This window comes from Megachile rotundata, unplaced genomic scaffold (genome assembly GCF_050947335.1).
Source record: "Megachile rotundata isolate GNS110a unplaced genomic scaffold, iyMegRotu1 scaffold0026, whole genome shotgun sequence".
Lineage (NCBI taxonomy): Eukaryota > Metazoa > Arthropoda > Insecta > Hymenoptera > Megachilidae > Megachile > Megachile rotundata.
The window spans coordinates 2064267-2087460 of NW_027473323.1; positions in this window are offsets into that span (position 1 = coordinate 2064267).

A 23194-nucleotide genomic window follows, 5' to 3' on the forward strand; every position below is an offset into this window, starting at 1 on the left:
ACAATCGCAATCATACAATCACAATCGTACAATCACAATCGCACAATCACAATCGCACAATCACAATCATACAATCACAGTCATACAATCACAATCATACAATCACAATCATACTATCACAATCATACAATCACAGTCATGCAATCACAATCATACAATCAATATCATACAATCACAATCATACAATCACAATCATGCAATCACAATCATACAATCACAATCATACAATCACAATCAAACAATCACAATCATACAATCACAATCATACAATCACAAAAAATACAATCATAATCATACAATCACAATCATGCAATCACAATCGTACAATCACAATCGTACAATCAAAATCGCACAATCACAATCATACAATCACAGTCATACAATCACAATCATACAATCACAATCATACTATCACATTCATACAATCACAGTCATACAATCACAATCATACAATCACAATCATACTATCACATTCATACAATCACAATCATACAATCACAATCATACAATCACAATCATACAATCACAATCATACAATCACAATCATACAATCACAATCATACAATCACAATCATACAACCACAATCAGACAATCACAATCATACAATCACAATCATACAATCACAATCATACAATCACAATCATACAATCACAATCATACAATCACAACCATACAATCACAATCATACAATCACAATCATACAATCACAATCATACAATCACAATCATACAATCACAATCATACAATTACAATCAAACAATCGCAATCATACAATCACAATCATACAATCACAACCATACTATCACAATCATACAGTCACAATCATACAATCACAATCATACTATCACAATCATACAATCACAATCATACATCACAATCATACAATCACAATCATACAATCACAATCATACAATCACAATCATACAATCACAATCATACAACCACAATCAGACAATCACAATCATACAATCACAATCATACAATCACAATCATACAATCACAATCATACAATCACAGTCATACAATCACAATCATACAATCACAATCATACTATCACATTCATACAATCACAATCATACAATCACAATCATGCAATCACAATCATACAATCACAATCATACAATCACAATCAAACAATCACAATCATACAATCACAATCATACATCACAATCATACAATCACAATCATACAATCACAATCATACAATCACAATCATACAATCACAATCATATAATCAATATCATACAATCGCAATCATACTATCGCAATCATACAATCACAATCATACCATCACAATCATACAATCACAATCATACAATCATAATCATACAACCACAATCATACAATCACAATCGTACAATCACAATCGTACAATCACAATCATACAATCACAATCATACATACAAAATCATGCAATCTCAATCATACAATCACAATCATGCAATCACAATCGTACAATCACTATCGTACAATCACAATCGCACAATCACAATCATACAATCACAGTCATACAATCACAATCATACAATCACAATCATACTATCACATTCATACAATCACAATCATACAATCACAATCATACAATCACAGTCATACAATCACAATCATACAATCACAATCATACTATCACAATCATACAATCACAATCATACAATCACAATCATACATACAAAATCATGCAGTCTCAATCATACAATCACAATCATGCAATCACAATCATACAACCATAATCATACAATGACAATCATACAATCACAATCATACAATCACAGTCATACAATCACAATCTTACAATCACAATCATACTATCACAATCATACAATCACAGTCATACAATCACAATCATACAATCACAATCATTCAATCATAATCATACAATCACAATCCTACAATCACAATCATACAATCACAGTCATACAATCACAATCATACAATCACAATCATACTATCACAATCATACAATCACAATCATACAATCACAATCATACAATCAATATCATACAATCACAATCATACAATCACAATGATGCAATCACAATCATACAATCGCATTCATACAATCGCACTCATACAATCACAATCATACAATCACAATCATACAATCACAATCATACAATCACAAAAGTACAATCATAATCATACAATCACAATCATACAATCGCATTCATACAATCACAATCATACTATCACAATCATACAATCACAATCATACAATCACAATCATACAATCACAATCATACAATCACAATCATACAATCACAATCATATAATCAATATCATACAACCACAATCATACAATCACAATCGTACAATCACAATCGTACAATCACAATCATACAATCACAATCATACATACAAAATCATGCAATCTCAATCATACAATCACAATCATGCAATCACAATCGTACAATCGCAATCGTACAATCACAAGCGCACAATCACAATCATACAATCACAGTCATACAATCACAATCATACAATCACAATCATACTATCACATTCATACTATCACATTCATACAATCACAATCATACAATCACAATCATACAATCACAGTCATACAATCACAATCATACAATCACAATCATACTATCACAATCATACAATCACAATCATACAATCACAATCATACATACAAAATCATGCAGTCTCAATCATACAATCACAATCATGCAATCACAATCATACAATCATAATCATACAATGACAATCATACAATCACAATCATACAATCACAGTCATACAATCACAATCTTACAATCACAATCATACTATCACATTCATACAATCACAATCATACAATCACAATCATACAATCATAATCATGCAATCACAATCATACAATCACAATCATACATCACAATCATACAATCACAATCATACAATCACAATCATACAATCACAATCATACAATCACAATCATACAACCACAATCAGACAATCACAATCATACAATCACAATCATACAATTACAGTCATACAATCACAATCATACAATCACAATCATACTATCACATTCATACAATCACAATCATACAATCACAATCATACAATCACAGTCATACAATCACAATCATACAATCACAATCATACTATCACAATCATACAATCACAATCATACAATCACAATCATACATACAAAATCATGCAATCTCAATCATACAATCACAATCATGCAATCACAATCATACAATCATAATCATATAATGACAATCACACAATCACAATCATACAATCACAGTCATACAATCACAATCTTACAATCGCAATCATACTATCGCAATCATACAATCACAATCATACAATCACAATCATACAATCACAATCATACAATCACAATCATACAATCACAATCATACAATCACAATTATACAATCAATATCATACAATCACAATCATACAATCACAATCATACATACAAAATCATGCAATCTCAATCATACAATCACAATCATGCAATCACAATCGTACAATCACAATCGTACAATCACAATCGCACAATCACAATCATACAATCACAGTCATACAATCACAATCATACAATCACAATCATACTATCACATTCATACAATCACAATCATACATTCACAATCATACAATCACAGTCATACAATCACAATCATACAATCACAATCATACTATCACATTCATACAATCACAATCATACAATCACAATCATACAATCACAATCATACAATCACAATCATACAATTGCAATCCCACAATTACAATCTCCAAAATACAATCTCCCAAATACAATCATACAATCACAATCACACAATCATAATCATACAATCACAATCATACAATCACAATCATACAATCACAATCATACAATCACAATCATACATTCAAAATCATGCAATCACAATCATACAATCACAATCATGCAATCACAATCATTCAATCATAATCATACAATCACAATCATACAATCACAATCGTACAATCACAATCGTACAATCACAATCGCACAATCACAATCGCACAATCACAATCATACAATCACAATCATACATCACAATCATACAATCACAATCATACAATCACAATCATACAATCACAATCATACAATCACAATCATACAACCACAATCAGATAATCACAATCATACAATCACAATCATACAATCACAATCATACAATCACAATCATACAATCACAATCATACAATCACAATCATACAATCACAATCATACAATCACAATCATACAATCACAATCATACAATCACAATCATACAATCACAATCATATAATCAATATCATACAATCGCAATCATACTATCGCAATCATACAATCGCAATCATACCATCACAATCATACAATCACAATCATACAATCATAATCATACAATCACAATCATACAATCACAATCGTACAATCACAATCGTACAATCACAATCATACAATCACAATCATACATACAAAATCATGCAATCTCAATCATACAATCACAATCATGCAATCACAATCGTACAATCACAATCGTACAATCACAATCGCACAATCACAATCATACAATCACAGTCATACAATCACAATCATACAATCACAATCATACTATCACATTCATACAATCACAATCATACAATCACAATCATACAATCACAGTCATACAATCACAATCATACAATCACAATCATACTATCACAATCATACAATCACAATCATACAATCACAATCATACATACAAAATCATGCAGTCTCAATCATACAATCACAATCATGCAATCACAATCATACAATCATAATCATACAATGACAATCATACAATCACAATCATACAATCACAGTCATACAATCACAATCTTACAATCACAATCATACTATCACATTCATACAATCACAATCATACAATCACAATCATACAATCATAATCATGCAATCACAATCATACAATCACAATCATACATCACAATCATACAATCACAATCATACAATCACAATCATACAATCACAATCATACAATCACAATCATACAACCACAATCAGACAATCACAATCATACAATCACAATCATACAATTACAGTCATACAATCACAATCATACAATCACAATCATACTATCACATTCATACAATCACAATCATACAATCACAATCATACAATCACAGTCATACAATCACAATCATACAATCACAATCATACTATCACAATCATACAATCACAATCATACAATCACAATCATACATACAAAATCATGCAATCTCAATCATACAATCACAATCATGCAATCACAATCATACAATCATAATCATATAATGACAATCACACAATCACAATCATACAATCACAGTCATACAATCACAATCTTACAATCGCAATCATACTATCGCAATCATACAATCACAATCATACAATCACAATCATACAATCACAATCATACAATCACAATCATACAATCACAATCATACAATCACAATTATACAATCAATATCATACAATCACAATCATACAATCACAATCATACATACAAAATCATGCAATCTCAATCATACAATCACAATCATGCAATCACAATCGTACAATCACAATCGTACAATCACAATCGCACAATCACAATCATACAATCACAGTCATACAATCACAATCATACAATCACAATCATACTATCACATTCATACAATCACAATCATACATTCACAATCATACAATCACAGTCATACAATCACAATCATACAATCACAATCATACTATCACATTCATACAATCACAATCATACAATCACAATCATACAATCACAATCATACAATCACAATCATACAATTGCAATCCCACAATTACAATCTCCAAAATACAATCTCCCAAATACAATCATACAATCACAATCACACAATCATAATCATACAATCACAATCATACAATCACAATCATACAATCACAATCATACAATCACAATCATACATTCAAAATCATGCAATCACAATCATACAATCACAATCATGCAATCACAATCATTCAATCATAATCATACAATCACAATCATACAATCACAATCGTACAATCACAATCGTACAATCACAATCGCACAATCACAATCGCACAATCACAATCATACAATCACAGTCATACAATCACAATCATACAATCACAATCATACTATCACAATCATACAATCACAATCATACAATCACAATCATACAATCACAGTCATACAATCACAATCATACAATCACAATCATACTATCACAATCATACAATCACAATCATACAATCACAATCATACAATCGCAATCATACAATCACAATCATACAATCACAATCATACAATCACAATCCTACAATCACAATCCTACAATCACAATCAAACAATCACAATCATACAATCACAATCATACAGTCACAATCATACAATCGCATTCATACAATCGCAATCATACAATCGCAATCACACAATCACAATCATACAATCACAATCATACAACCACAATCAGACAATCACAATCATACAATCACAATCATACAATCACAATCATACAATCACAACCATACAATCACAATCATACAATCACAATCATACAATCACAATCATACAATCACAATCATACAATCACAATCATACAATCAATATCATACAATCGCAATCATACTATCGCAATCATACAATCACAATCATACCATCACAATCATACAATCACAATCATACAATCATAATCATACAATCACAATCATACAATCACAATCATACAATCACAATCATACAATCACAATCATACATACAAAATCATGCAATCTCAATCATACAATTACAATCATGCAATCACAATCGTACAATCACAATCGTACAATCACAATCGCACAATCACAATCATACAATCACAGTCATACAATCACAATCATACAATCACAATCATACTATCACATTCATACAATCACAATCATACAATCACAATCATACAATCACAGTCATACAATCACAATCATACAATCACAATCATACTATCACAATCATACAATCACAATCATACAATCACAATCATACATACAAAATCATGCAATCTGAATCATACAATCACAATCATGCAATCACAATCGTACAATCATAATCATACAATGACAATCATACAATCACAATCATACAATCACAGTCATACAATCACAATCTTATAATCACAATCATACTATCACATTCATACAATCACAATCATACAATCACAATCATACAATCACAGTCATACAATCACAATCATACAATCACAATCATACTATCACAATCATACAATCACAATCATACATACAAAATCATGCAATCTCAATCATACAATCACAATCATGCAATCACAATCATACAATCACAATCATACAATCATAATCATGCAATCACAATCATACAATCACAATCATACATCACAATCATACAATCACAATCATACAATCACAATCATACAATCACAATCATACATACAAAATCATGCAATCTGAATCATACAATCACAATCATGCAATCACAATCGTACAATCATAATCATACAATGACAATCATACAATCACAATCATACAATCACAGTCATACAATCACAATCTTATAATCACAATCATACTATCACATTCATACAATCACAATCATACAATCACAATCATACAATCACAGTCATACAATCACAATCATACAATCACAATCATACTATCACAATCATACAATCACAATCATACATACAAAATCATGCAATCTCAATCATACAATCACAATCATGCAATCACAATCATACAATCACAATCATACAATCATAATCATGCAATCACAATCATACAATCACAATCATACATCACAATCATACAATCACAATCATACAATCACAATCATACAATCACAATCATACAATCACAATCATACAACCACAATCAGACAATCACAATCATACAATCACAATCATACAATCACAGTCATACAATCACAATCATACAATCACAATCATACTATTACATTCATACAATCACAATCATACATACAAAATCATGCAATCTCAATCATACAATTACAATCATGCAATCACAATCGTACAATCACAATCGTACAATCACAATCGCACAATCACAATCATACAATCACAGTCATACAATCACAATCATACAATCACAATCATACTATCACATTCATACAATCACAATCATACAATCACAATCATACAATCACAGTCATACAATCACAATCATACAATCACAATCATACTATCACAATCATACAATCACAATCATACAATCACAATCATACAATCACAATCATACATACAAAATCATGCAATCTGAATCATACAATCACAATCATGCAATCACAATCGTACAATCATAATCATACAATGACAATCATACAATCACAATCATACAATCACAGTCATACAATCACAATCTTACAATCACAATCATACTATCACATTCATACAATCACAATCACACAATCACAATCATACAATCACAGTCATACAATCACAATCATACAATCACAATCATACTATCACAATCATACAATCACAATCATACATACAAAATCATGCAATCTCAATCATACAATCACAATCATGCAATCACAATCATACAATCACAATCATACAATCATAATCATGCAATCACAATCATACAATCACAATCATACATCACAATCATACAATCACAATCATACAATCACAATCATACAATCACAATCATACAATCACAATCATACAACCACAATCAGACAATCACAATCATACAATCACAATCATACAATCACAGTCATACAATCACAATCATACAATCACAATCATACTATCACATTCATACAATCACAATCATACAATCACAATCATACAATCACAGTCATACAATCACAATCATACAATCACAATCATACTATCACAATCATACAATCACAATCATACAATCACAATCATACATACAAAATCATGCAATCTCAATCATACAATCACAATCATGCAATCACAATCATACAATCATAATCATACAATGACAATCACACAATCACAATCATACAATCACAGTCATACAATCACAATCTTACAATCGCAATCATACTATCGCAATCATACAATCACAATCATACAATCACAATCATACAATCACAATCATACAATCACAATCATACAATCACAATCATACAATCACAATTATACAATCAATATCATACAATCACAATCAAACAATCACAATCATACAATCACAATCATACAATCACAATCATACAATCGCATTCATACAATCGCAATCATACAATCGCAATCACACAATCACAATCATACAATCACAGTCATACAACCACAATCAGACAATCACAATCATACAATCACAATCATACAATCACAATCATACAATCACAATCATACAATCACAATCATACAATCACAATCATACAATCACAATCATACAATCACAATCATACAATCACAATCATACAATCACAATCATACAATCAATATCATACAATCGCAATCATACTATCGCAATCATACAATCACAATCATACCATCACAATCATACAATCACAATCATACAATCATAATCATACAATCACAATCATACAATCACAATCATACAATCACAATCATACAATCACAATCATACATACAAAATCATGCAATCTCAATCATACAATTACAATCATGCAATCACAATCGTACAATCACAATCGTACAATCACAATCGCACAATCACAATCATACAATCACAGTCATACAATCACAATCATACAATCACCATCATACTATCACATTCATACAATCACAATCATACAATCACAATCATACAATCACAGTCATACAATCACAATCATACAATCACAATCATACTATCACAATCATACAATCACAATCATACAATCACAATCATACATACAAAATCATGCAATCTGAATCATACAATCACAATCATGCAATCACAATCGTACAATCATAATCATACAATGACAATCATACAATCACAATCATACAATCACAGTCATACAATCACAATCTTATAATCACAATCATACTATCACATTCATACAATCACAATCATACAATCACAATCATACAATCACAGTCATACAACCACAATCATACAATCACAATCATACTATCACAATCATACAATCACAATCATACATACAAAATCATGCAATCTCAATCATACAATCACAATCATGCAATCACAATCATACAATCACAATCATGCAATCACAATCGTACAATCATAATCATACAATGACAATCATACAATCACAATCATACAATCACAGTCATACAATCACAATCTTATAATCACAATCATACTATCACATTCATACAATCACAATCATACAATCACAATCATACAATCACAGTCATACAACCACAATCATACAATCACAATCATACTATCACAATCATACAATCACAATCATACATACAAAATCATGCAATCTCAATCATACAATCACAATCATGCAATCACAATCATACAATCACAATCATACAATCACAGTCATACAATCACAATCATACAATCACAATCATACTATCACATTCATACAATCACAATCATACAATCACAATCATACAATCACAGTCATACAATCACAATCATACAATCACAATCATACTATCACAATCATACAATCACAATCATACAATCACAATCATACATACAAAATCATGCAATCTCAATCATACAATCACAATCATGCAATCACAATCATACAATCATAATCATACAATGACAATCACACAATCACAATCATACAATCACAGTCATACAATCACAATCTTACAATCGCAATCATACTATCGCAATCATACAATCACAATCATACAATCACAATCATACAATCACAATCATACTATCACATTCATACAATCACAATCATACAATCACAGTCATACAATCACAATCTTACAATCGCAATCATACTATCGCAATCATACAATCACAATCATACAATCACAATCATACAATCACAATCATACTATCACATTCATACAATCACAATCATACAATCACAATCATACAATCACAGTCATACAATCACAATCATACAATCACAATCATACTATCACATTCATACAATCACAATCATACAATCACAATCATACAATCACAGTCATACAATCACAATCATACAATCACAATCATACTATCACAATCATACAATCACAATCATACAATCACAATCATACATACAAAATCATGCAATCTCAATCATACAATCACAATCATGCAATCACAATCATACAATCATAATCATACAATGACAATCACACAATCACAATCATACAATCACAGTCATACAATCACAATCTTACAATCGCAATCATACTATCGCAATCATACAATCACAATCATACAATCACAATCATACAATCGCAATCATACAATCACAATCATACAATCACAATTATACAATCAATATCATACAATCACAATCATACAATCACAATCATACATACAAAATCATGCAATCTCAATCATACAATCACAATCATGCAATCACAATCATACAATCACAGTCATACAATCACAATCAGACAATCACAATCATACAATCACAATCATACAATCACAATCATACAATCACAATCATACAATCACAATCATACAATCACAATCATACAATCACAATCATACAATCACAATCATACAATCAATATCATACAATCGCAATCATACTATCGCAATCATACAATCACAATCATACCATCACAATCATACAATCACAATCATACAATCATAATCATACAATCACAATCATACAATCACAATCATACAATCACAATCATACAATCACAATCATACATACAAAATCATGCAATCTCAATCATACAATTACAATCATGCAATCACAATCGTACAATCACAATCGCACAATCACAATCGCACAATCACAATCATACAATCACAGTCATACAATCACAATCATACAATCACAATCATACTATCACATTCATACAATCATAATCATACAATCACAATCATACAATCACAGTCATACAATCACAATCATACAATCACAATCATACTATCACAATCATACAATCACAATCATACAATCACAATCATACATACAAAATCATGCAATCTGAATCATACAATCACAATCATGCAATCACAATCGTACAATCATAATCATACAATGACAATCATACAATCACAATCATACAATCACAGTCATACAATCACAATCTTACAATCACAATCATACTATCACATTCATACAATCACAATCATACAATCACAATCATACAATCACAGTCATACAATCACAATCATACAATCACAATCATACTATCACAATCATACAATCACAATCATACAATCACAATCATACAATCATAATCATGCAATCACAATCATACAATCACAATCATACATCACAATCATACAATCACAATCATACAATCACAATCATACAATCACAATCATACAATCACAATCATACGACCACAATCAGACAATCACAATCATACAATCACAATCATACAATCACAGTCATACAATCACAATCATACAATCACAATCATACTATCACATTCATACAATCACAATCATACAATCACAATCATACAATCACAGTCATACAATCACAATCATACAATCACAATCATACTATCACAATCATACAATCACAATCATACAATCACAATCATACATACAAAATCATGCAATCTCAATCATACAATCACAATCATGCAATCACAATCATACAATCATAATCATACAATGACAATCACACAATCACAATCATACAATCACAGTCATACAATCACAATCTTACAATCGCAATCATACTATCGCAATCATACAATCACAATCATACAATCACAATCATACAATCACAATCATACAATCACAATCATACAATCACAATTATACAATCAATATCATACAATCACAATCATACAATCACAATCATACAATCACAATCATACATACAAAATCATGCAATCTGAATCATACAATCACAATCATGCAATCACAATCGTACAATCATAATCATACAATGACAATCATACAATCACAATCATACAATCACAGTCATACAATCACAATCTTATAATCACAATCATACTATCACATTCATACAATCACAATCATACAATCACAATCATACAATCACAGTCATACAATCACAATCATACAATCACAATCATACTATCACAATCATACAATCACAATCATACATACAAAATCATGCAATCTCAATCATACAATCACAATCATGCAATCACAATCATACAATCACAATCATACAATCATAATCATGCAATCACAATCATACAATCACAATCATACATCACAATCATACAATCACAATCATACAATCACAATCATACAATCACAATCATACAATCACAATCATACAACCACAATCAGACAATCACAATCATACAATCACAATCATACAATCACAGTCATACAATCACAATCATACAATCACAATCATACTATTACATTCATACAATCACAATCATACATACAAAATCATGCAATCTCAATCATACAATTACAATCATGCAATCACAATCGTACAATCACAATCGTACAATCACAATCGCACAATCACAATCATACAATCACAGTCATACAATCACAATCATACAATCACAATCATACTATCACATTCATACAATCACAATCATACAATCACAATCATACAATCACAGTCATACAATCACAATCATACAATCACAATCATACTATCACAATCATACAATCACAATCATACAATCACAATCATACAATCACAATCATACATACAAAATCATGCAATCTGAATCATACAATCACAATCATGCAATCACAATCGTACAATCATAATCATACAATGACAATCATACAATCACAATCATACAATCACAGTCATACAATCACAATCTTACAATCACAATCATACTATCACATTCATACAATCACAATCACACAATCACAATCATACAATCACAGTCATACAATCACAATCATACAATCACAATCATACTATCACAATCATACAATCACAATCATACATACAAAATCATGCAATCTCAATCATACAATCACAATCATGCAATCACAATCATACAATCACAATCATACAATCATAATCATGCAATCACAATCATACAATCACAATCATACATCACAATCATACAATCACAATCATACAATCACAATCATACAATCACAATCATACAATCACAATCATACAACCACAATCAGACAATCACAATCATACAATCACAATCATACAATCACAGTCATACAATCACAATCATACAATCACAATCATACTATCACATTCATACAATCACAATCATACAATCACAATCATACAATCACAGTCATACAATCACAATCATACAATCACAATCATACTATCACAATCATACAATCACAATCATACAATCACAATCATACATACAAAATCATGCAATCTCAATCATACAATCACAATCATGCAATCACAATCATACAATCATAATCATACAATGACAATCACACAATCACAATCATACAATCACAGTCATACAATCACAATCTTACAATCGCAATCATACTATCGCAATCATACAATCACAATCATACAATCACAATCATACAATCACAATCATACAATCACAATCATACAATCACAATCATACAATCACAATCATACAATCACAATTATACAATCAATATCATACAATCACAATCAAACAATCACAATCATACAATCACAATCATACAATCACAATCATACAATCGCATTCATACAATCGCAATCATACAATCGCAATCACACAATCACAATCATACAATCACAGTCATACAACCACAATCAGACAATCACAATCATACAATCACAATCATACAATCACAATCATACAATCACAATCATACAATCACAATCATACAATCACAATCATACAATCACAATCATACAATCACAATCATACAATCACAATCATACAATCACAATCATACAATCACAATCATACAATCAATATCATACAATCGCAATCATACTATCGCAATCATACAATCACAATCATACCATCACAATCATACAATCACAATCATACAATCATAATCATACAATCACAATCATACAATCACAATCATACAATCACAATCATACAATCACAATCATACATACAAAATCATGCAATCTCAATCATACAATTACAATCATGCAATCACAATCGTACAATCACAATCGTACAATCACAATCGCACAATCACAATCATACAATCACAGTCATACAATCACAATCATACAATCACCATCATACTATCACATTCATACAATCACAATCATACAATCACAATCATACAATCACAGTCATACAATCACAATCATACAATCACAATCATACTATCACAATCATACAATCACAATCATACAATCACAATCATACATACAAAATCATGCAATCTGAATCATACAATCACAATCATGCAATCACAATCGTACAATCATAATCATACAATGACAATCATACAATCACAATCATACAATCACAGTCATACAATCACAATCTTATAATCACAATCATACTATCACATTCATACAATCACAATCATACAATCACAATCATACAATCACAGTCATACAACCACAATCATACAATCACAATCATACTATCACAATCATACAATCACAATCATACATACAAAATCATGCAATCTCAATCATACAATCACAATCATGCAATCACAATCATACAATCACAATCATGCAATCACAATCGTACAATCATAATCATACAATGACAATCATACAATCACAATCATACAATCACAGTCATACAATCACAATCTTATAATCACAATCATACTATCACATTCATACAATCACAATCATACAATCACAATCATACAATCACAGTCATACAACCACAATCATACAATCACAATCATACTATCACAATCATACAATCACAATCATACATACAAAATCATGCAATCTCAATCATACAATCACAATCATGCAATCACAATCATACAATCACAATCATACAATCACAGTCATACAATCACAATCATACAATCACAATCATACTATCACATTCATACAATCACAATCATACAATCACAATCATACAATCACAGTCATACAATCACAATCATACAATCACAATCATACTATCACAATCATACAATCACAATCATACAATCACAATCATACATACAAAATCATGCAATCTCAATCATACAATCACAATCATGCAATCACAATCATACAATCATAATCATACAATGACAATCACACAATCACAATCATACAATCACAGTCATACAATCACAATCTTACAATCGCAATCATACTATCGCAATCATACAATCACAATCATACAATCACAATCATACAATCACAATCATACTATCACATTCATACAATCACAATCATACAATCACAGTCATACAATCACAATCTTACAATCGCAATCATACTATCGCAATCATACAATCACAATCATACAATCACAATCATACAATCACAATCATACTATCACATTCATACAATCACAATCATACAATCACAATCATACAATCACAGTCATACAATCACAATCATACAATCACAATCATACTATCACATTCATACAATCACAATCATACAATCACAATCATACAATCACAGTCATACAATCACAATCATACAATCACAATCATACTATCACAATCATACAATCACAATCATACAATCACAATCATACAATCACAGTCATACAATCACAATCAGACAATCACAATCATACAATCACAATCATACAATCACAATCATACAATCACAATCATACTATCACAATCATACAATCACAATCATACAATCACAATCATACAATCAATATCATACAATCGCAATCATACAATCACAGTCATACAATCACAATCATACAATCACAATCATACTATCACAATCATACAATCACAATCATACAATCACAATCATACATACAAAATCATGCAATCTGAATCATACAATCACAATCATGCAATCACAATCGTACAATCATAATCATACAATGACAATCATACAATCACAATCATACAATCACAGTCATACAATCACAATCTTACAATCGCAATCATACTATCGCAATCATACAATCACAATCATACAATCACAATCATACAATCGCAATCATACAATCACAATCATACAATCACAATTATACAATCAATATCATACAATCACAATCATACAATCACAATCATACATACAAAATCATGCAATCTCAATCATACAATCACAATCATGCAATCACAATCGTACAATCACAATCGTACAATCACAATCGCACAATCACAATCATACAATCACAGTCATACAATCACAATCAGACAATCACAATCATACAATCACAATCATACAATCACAATCATACAATCACAATCATACAATCACAATCATACAATCACAATCATACAATCACAATCATACAATCAATATCATACAATCGCAATCATACTATCGCAATCATACAATCACAATCATACCATCACAATCATACAATCACAATCATACAATCATAATCATACAATCACAATCATACAATCACAATCATACAATCACAATCATACAATCACAATCATACATACAAAATCATGCAATCTCAATCATACAATTACAATCATGCAATCACAATCGTACAATCACAATCGCACAATCACAATCGCACAATCACAATCATACAATCACAGTCATACAATCACAATCATACAATCACAATCATACTATCACATTCATACAATCATAATCATACAATCACAATCATACAATCACAGTCATACAATCACAATCATACAATCACAATCATACTATCACAATCATACAATCACAATCATACAATCACAATCATACATACAAAATCATGCAATCTGAATCATACAATCACAATCATGCAATCACAATCGTACAATCATAATCATACAATGACAATCATACAATCACAATCATACAATCACAGTCATACAATCACAATCTTACAATCACAATCATACTATCACATTCATACAATCACAATCATACAATCACAATCATACAATCACAGTCATACAATCACAATCATACAATCACAATCATACTATCACAATCATACAATCACAATCATACAATCACAATCATACAATCATAATCATGCAATCACAATCATACAATCACAATCATACATCACAATCATACAATCACAATCATACAATCACAATCATACAATCACAATCATACAATCACAATCATACGACCACAATCAGACAATCACAATCATACAATCACAATCATACAATCACAGTCATACAATCACAATCATACAATCACAATCATACTATCACATTCATACAATCACAATCATACAATCACAATCATACAATCACAGTCATACAATCACAATCATACAATCACAATCATACTATCACAATCATACAATCACAATCATACAATCACAATCATACATACAAAATCATGCAATCTCAATCATACAATCACAATCATGCAATCACAATCATACAATCATAATCATACAATGACAATCACACAATCACAATCATACAATCACAGTCATACAATCACAATCTTACAATCGCAATCATACTATCGCAATCATACAATCACAATCATACAATCACAATCATACAATCACAATCATACAATCACAATCATACAATCACAATTATACAATCAATATCATACAATCACAATCATACAATCACAATCATACAATCACAATCATACATACAAAATCATGCAATCTCAATCATACAATCACAATCATGCAATCACAATCGTACAATCACAATCGTACAATCACAATCGCACAATCACAATCATACAATCACAGTCATACAATCACAATCATACAATCACAATCATACTATCAATATCATACAATCGCAATCATACTATCGCAATCATACAATCACAATCATACCATCACAATCATACAATCACAATCATACAATCATAATCATACAATCACAATCATACAATCACAATCATACAATCACAATCATACAATCACAATCATACATACAAAATCATGCAATCTCAATCATACAATTACAATCATGCAATCACAATCGTACAATCACAATCGCACAATCACAATCGCACAATCACAATCATACAATCACAGTCATACAATCACAATCATACAATCACAATCATACTATCACATTCATACAATCACAATCATACAATCACAATCATACAATCACAGTCATACAATCACAATCATACAATCACAATCATACTATCACAATCATACAATCACAATCATACAATCACAATCATACATACAAAATCATGCAATCTGAATCATACAATCACAATCATGCAATCACAATCGTACAATCATAATCATACAATGACAATCATACAATCACAATCATACAATCACAGTCATACAATCACAATCTTACAATCACAATCATACTATCACATTCATACAATCACAATCATACAATCACAATCATACAATCACAGTCATACAATCACAATCATACAATCACAATCATACTATCACAATCATACAATCACAATCATACATACAAAATCATGCAATCTCAATCATACAATCACAATCATGCAATCACAATCATACAATCACAATCATACAATCATAATCATGCAATCACAATCATACAATCACAATCATACATCACAATCATACAATCACAATCATACAATCACAATCATACAATCACAATCATACAATCACAATCATACGACCACAAACAGACAATCACAATCATACAATCACAATCATACAATCACAGTCATACAATCACAATCATACAATCACAATCATACTATCACATTCATACAATCACAATCATACAATCACAATCATACAATCACAGTCATACAATCACAATCATACAATCACAATCATACTATCACAATCATACAATCACAATCATACAATCACAATCATACATACAAAATCATGCAATCTCAATCATACAATCACAATCATGCAATCACAATCATACAATCATAATCATACAATGACAATCACACAATCACAATCATACAATCACAGTCATACAATCACAATCTTACAATCGCAATCATACTATCGCAATCATACAATCACAATCATACAATCACAATCATACAATCACAATCATACAATCACAATCATACAATCACAATTATACAATCAATATCATACAATCACAATCATACAATCACAATCATACAATCACAATCATACATACAAAATCATGCAATCTCAATCATACAATCACAATCATGCAATCACAATCGTACAATCACAATCGTACAATCACAATCGCACAATCACAATCATACAATCACAGTCATACAATCACAATCATACAATCACAATCATACTATCAATATCATACAATCGCAATCATACTGTCGCAATCATACAATCACAATCATACCATCACAATCATACAATCACAATCATACAATCATAATCATACAATCACAATCATACAATCACAATCATACAATCACAATCATACAATCACAATCATACATACAAAATCATGCAATCTCAATCATACAATTACAATCATGCAATCACAATCGTACAATCACAATCGCACAATCACAATCGCACAATCACAATCATACAATCACAGTCATACAATCACAATCATACAATCACAATCATACTATCACATTCATACAATCACAATCATACAATCACAATCATACAATCACAGTCATACAATCACAATCATACAATCACAATCATACTATCACAATCATACAATCACAATCATACAATCACAATCATACATACAAAATCATGCAATCTGAATCATACAATCACAATCATGCAATCACAATCGTACAATCATAATCATACAATGACAATCATACAATCACAATCATACAATCACAGTCATACAATCACAATCTTACAATCACAATCATACTATCACATTCATACAATCACAATCATACAATCACAATCATACAATCACAGTCATACAATCACAATCATACAATCACAATCATACTGTCACAATCATACAATCACAATCATACATACAAAATCATGCAATCTCAATCATACAATCACAATCATGCAATCACAATCATACAATCACAATCATACAATCATAATCATGCAATCACAATCATACAATCACAATCATACATCACAATCATACAATCACAATCATACAATCACAATCATACAATCACAATCATACAATCACAATCATACGACCACAAACAGACAATCACAATCATACAATCACAATCATACAATCACAGTCATACAATCACAATCATACAATCACAATCATACTATCACATTCATACAATCACAATCATACAATCACAATCATACAATCACAGTCATACAATCACAATCATACAATCACAATCATACTATCACAATCATACAATCACAATCATACAATCACAATCATACATACAAAATCATGCAATCTCAATCATACAATCACAATCATGCAATCACAATCATACAATCATAATCATACAATGACAATCACACAATCACAATCATACAATCACAGTCATACAATCACAATCTTACAATCGCAATCATACTATCGCAATCATACAATCACAATCATACAATCACAATCATACAATCACAATCATACAATCACAATCATACAATCACAATTATACAATCAATATCATACAATCACAATCATACAATCACAATCATACAATCACAATCATACAATCACAATCATACATACAAAATCATGCAATCTCAATCATACAATCACAATCATGCAATCACAATCGTACAATCACAATCGTACAATCACAATCGCACAATCACAATCATACAATCACAGTCATACAATCACAATCATACAATCACAATCATACTATCACATTCATACAATCACAATCATACATTCACAATCATACAATTACAGTCATACAATCACAATCATACAATCACAATCATACTATCACAATCATACAATCACAATCATACAATCACAATCATACATACAAAATCATGCAATCTCAATCATACAATCACAATCATGCAATCACAATCATACAGTCATAATCATACAATGACAATCATACAATCACAATCATACAATCACAGTCATACAATCACAATCTTACAATCGCAATCATACTATCGCAATCATACAATCACAATCATACAATCACAATCATACAATCACAATCATACAATCACAATCATACAATCACAATTATACAATCAATATCATACAATCACAAACATACAATCACAATCATGCAATCACAATCATACAATCGCATTCATTCAATCGCAATCGTACGATCACAATCGTACAATCACAATCGCACAATCACAATCGCACAATCACAATCATACCATCACAGTCATACAATCACAATCATACAATCACAGTCATACAATCACAATCATACAACCACAATCAGACAATCACAATCATACAATCACAATCATACAATCACAATCATACAATCACAATCATACAATCACAATCATACAATCACAATCATACAATCACAATCATACAATCACAATCATACAATCAATATCATACAATCACAATCATACAATCACAATCATGCAATCACAATCACAAAATCGCAATCGTACAATCACAATCGTCCAATCACAATCGCACAATCACAATCGCACAATCAGAATCATACAATCACAGTCATACAATCACAATCATACAATCACAATCATACAATCACAATCATACAACCACAATCAGACAATCACAATCATACAATCACAATCATACAATCACAATCATACAATCACAATCATACAATCACAATCATACAATCAATATCATACAATCACAATCATACAATCACAATCATACAATCACAATCATACATACAAAATCATGCAATCTCAATCATACAATCACAATCATGCAATCACAATCATACAATCACAATCATACAATCATAATCATGCAATCACAATCATACAATCACAATCATACATCACAATCATACAATCACAATCATACAATCACAATCATACAATCACAATCATACATACAAAATCATGCAATCTGAATCATACAATCACAATCATGCAATCACAATCGTACAATCATAATCATACAATGACAATCATACAATCACAATCATACAATCACAGTCATACAATCACAATCTTATAATCACAATCATACTATCACATTCATACAATCACAATCATACAATCACAATCATACAATCACAGTCATACAATCACAATCATACAATCACAATCATACTATCACAATCATACAATCACAATCATACATACAAAATCATGCAATCTCAA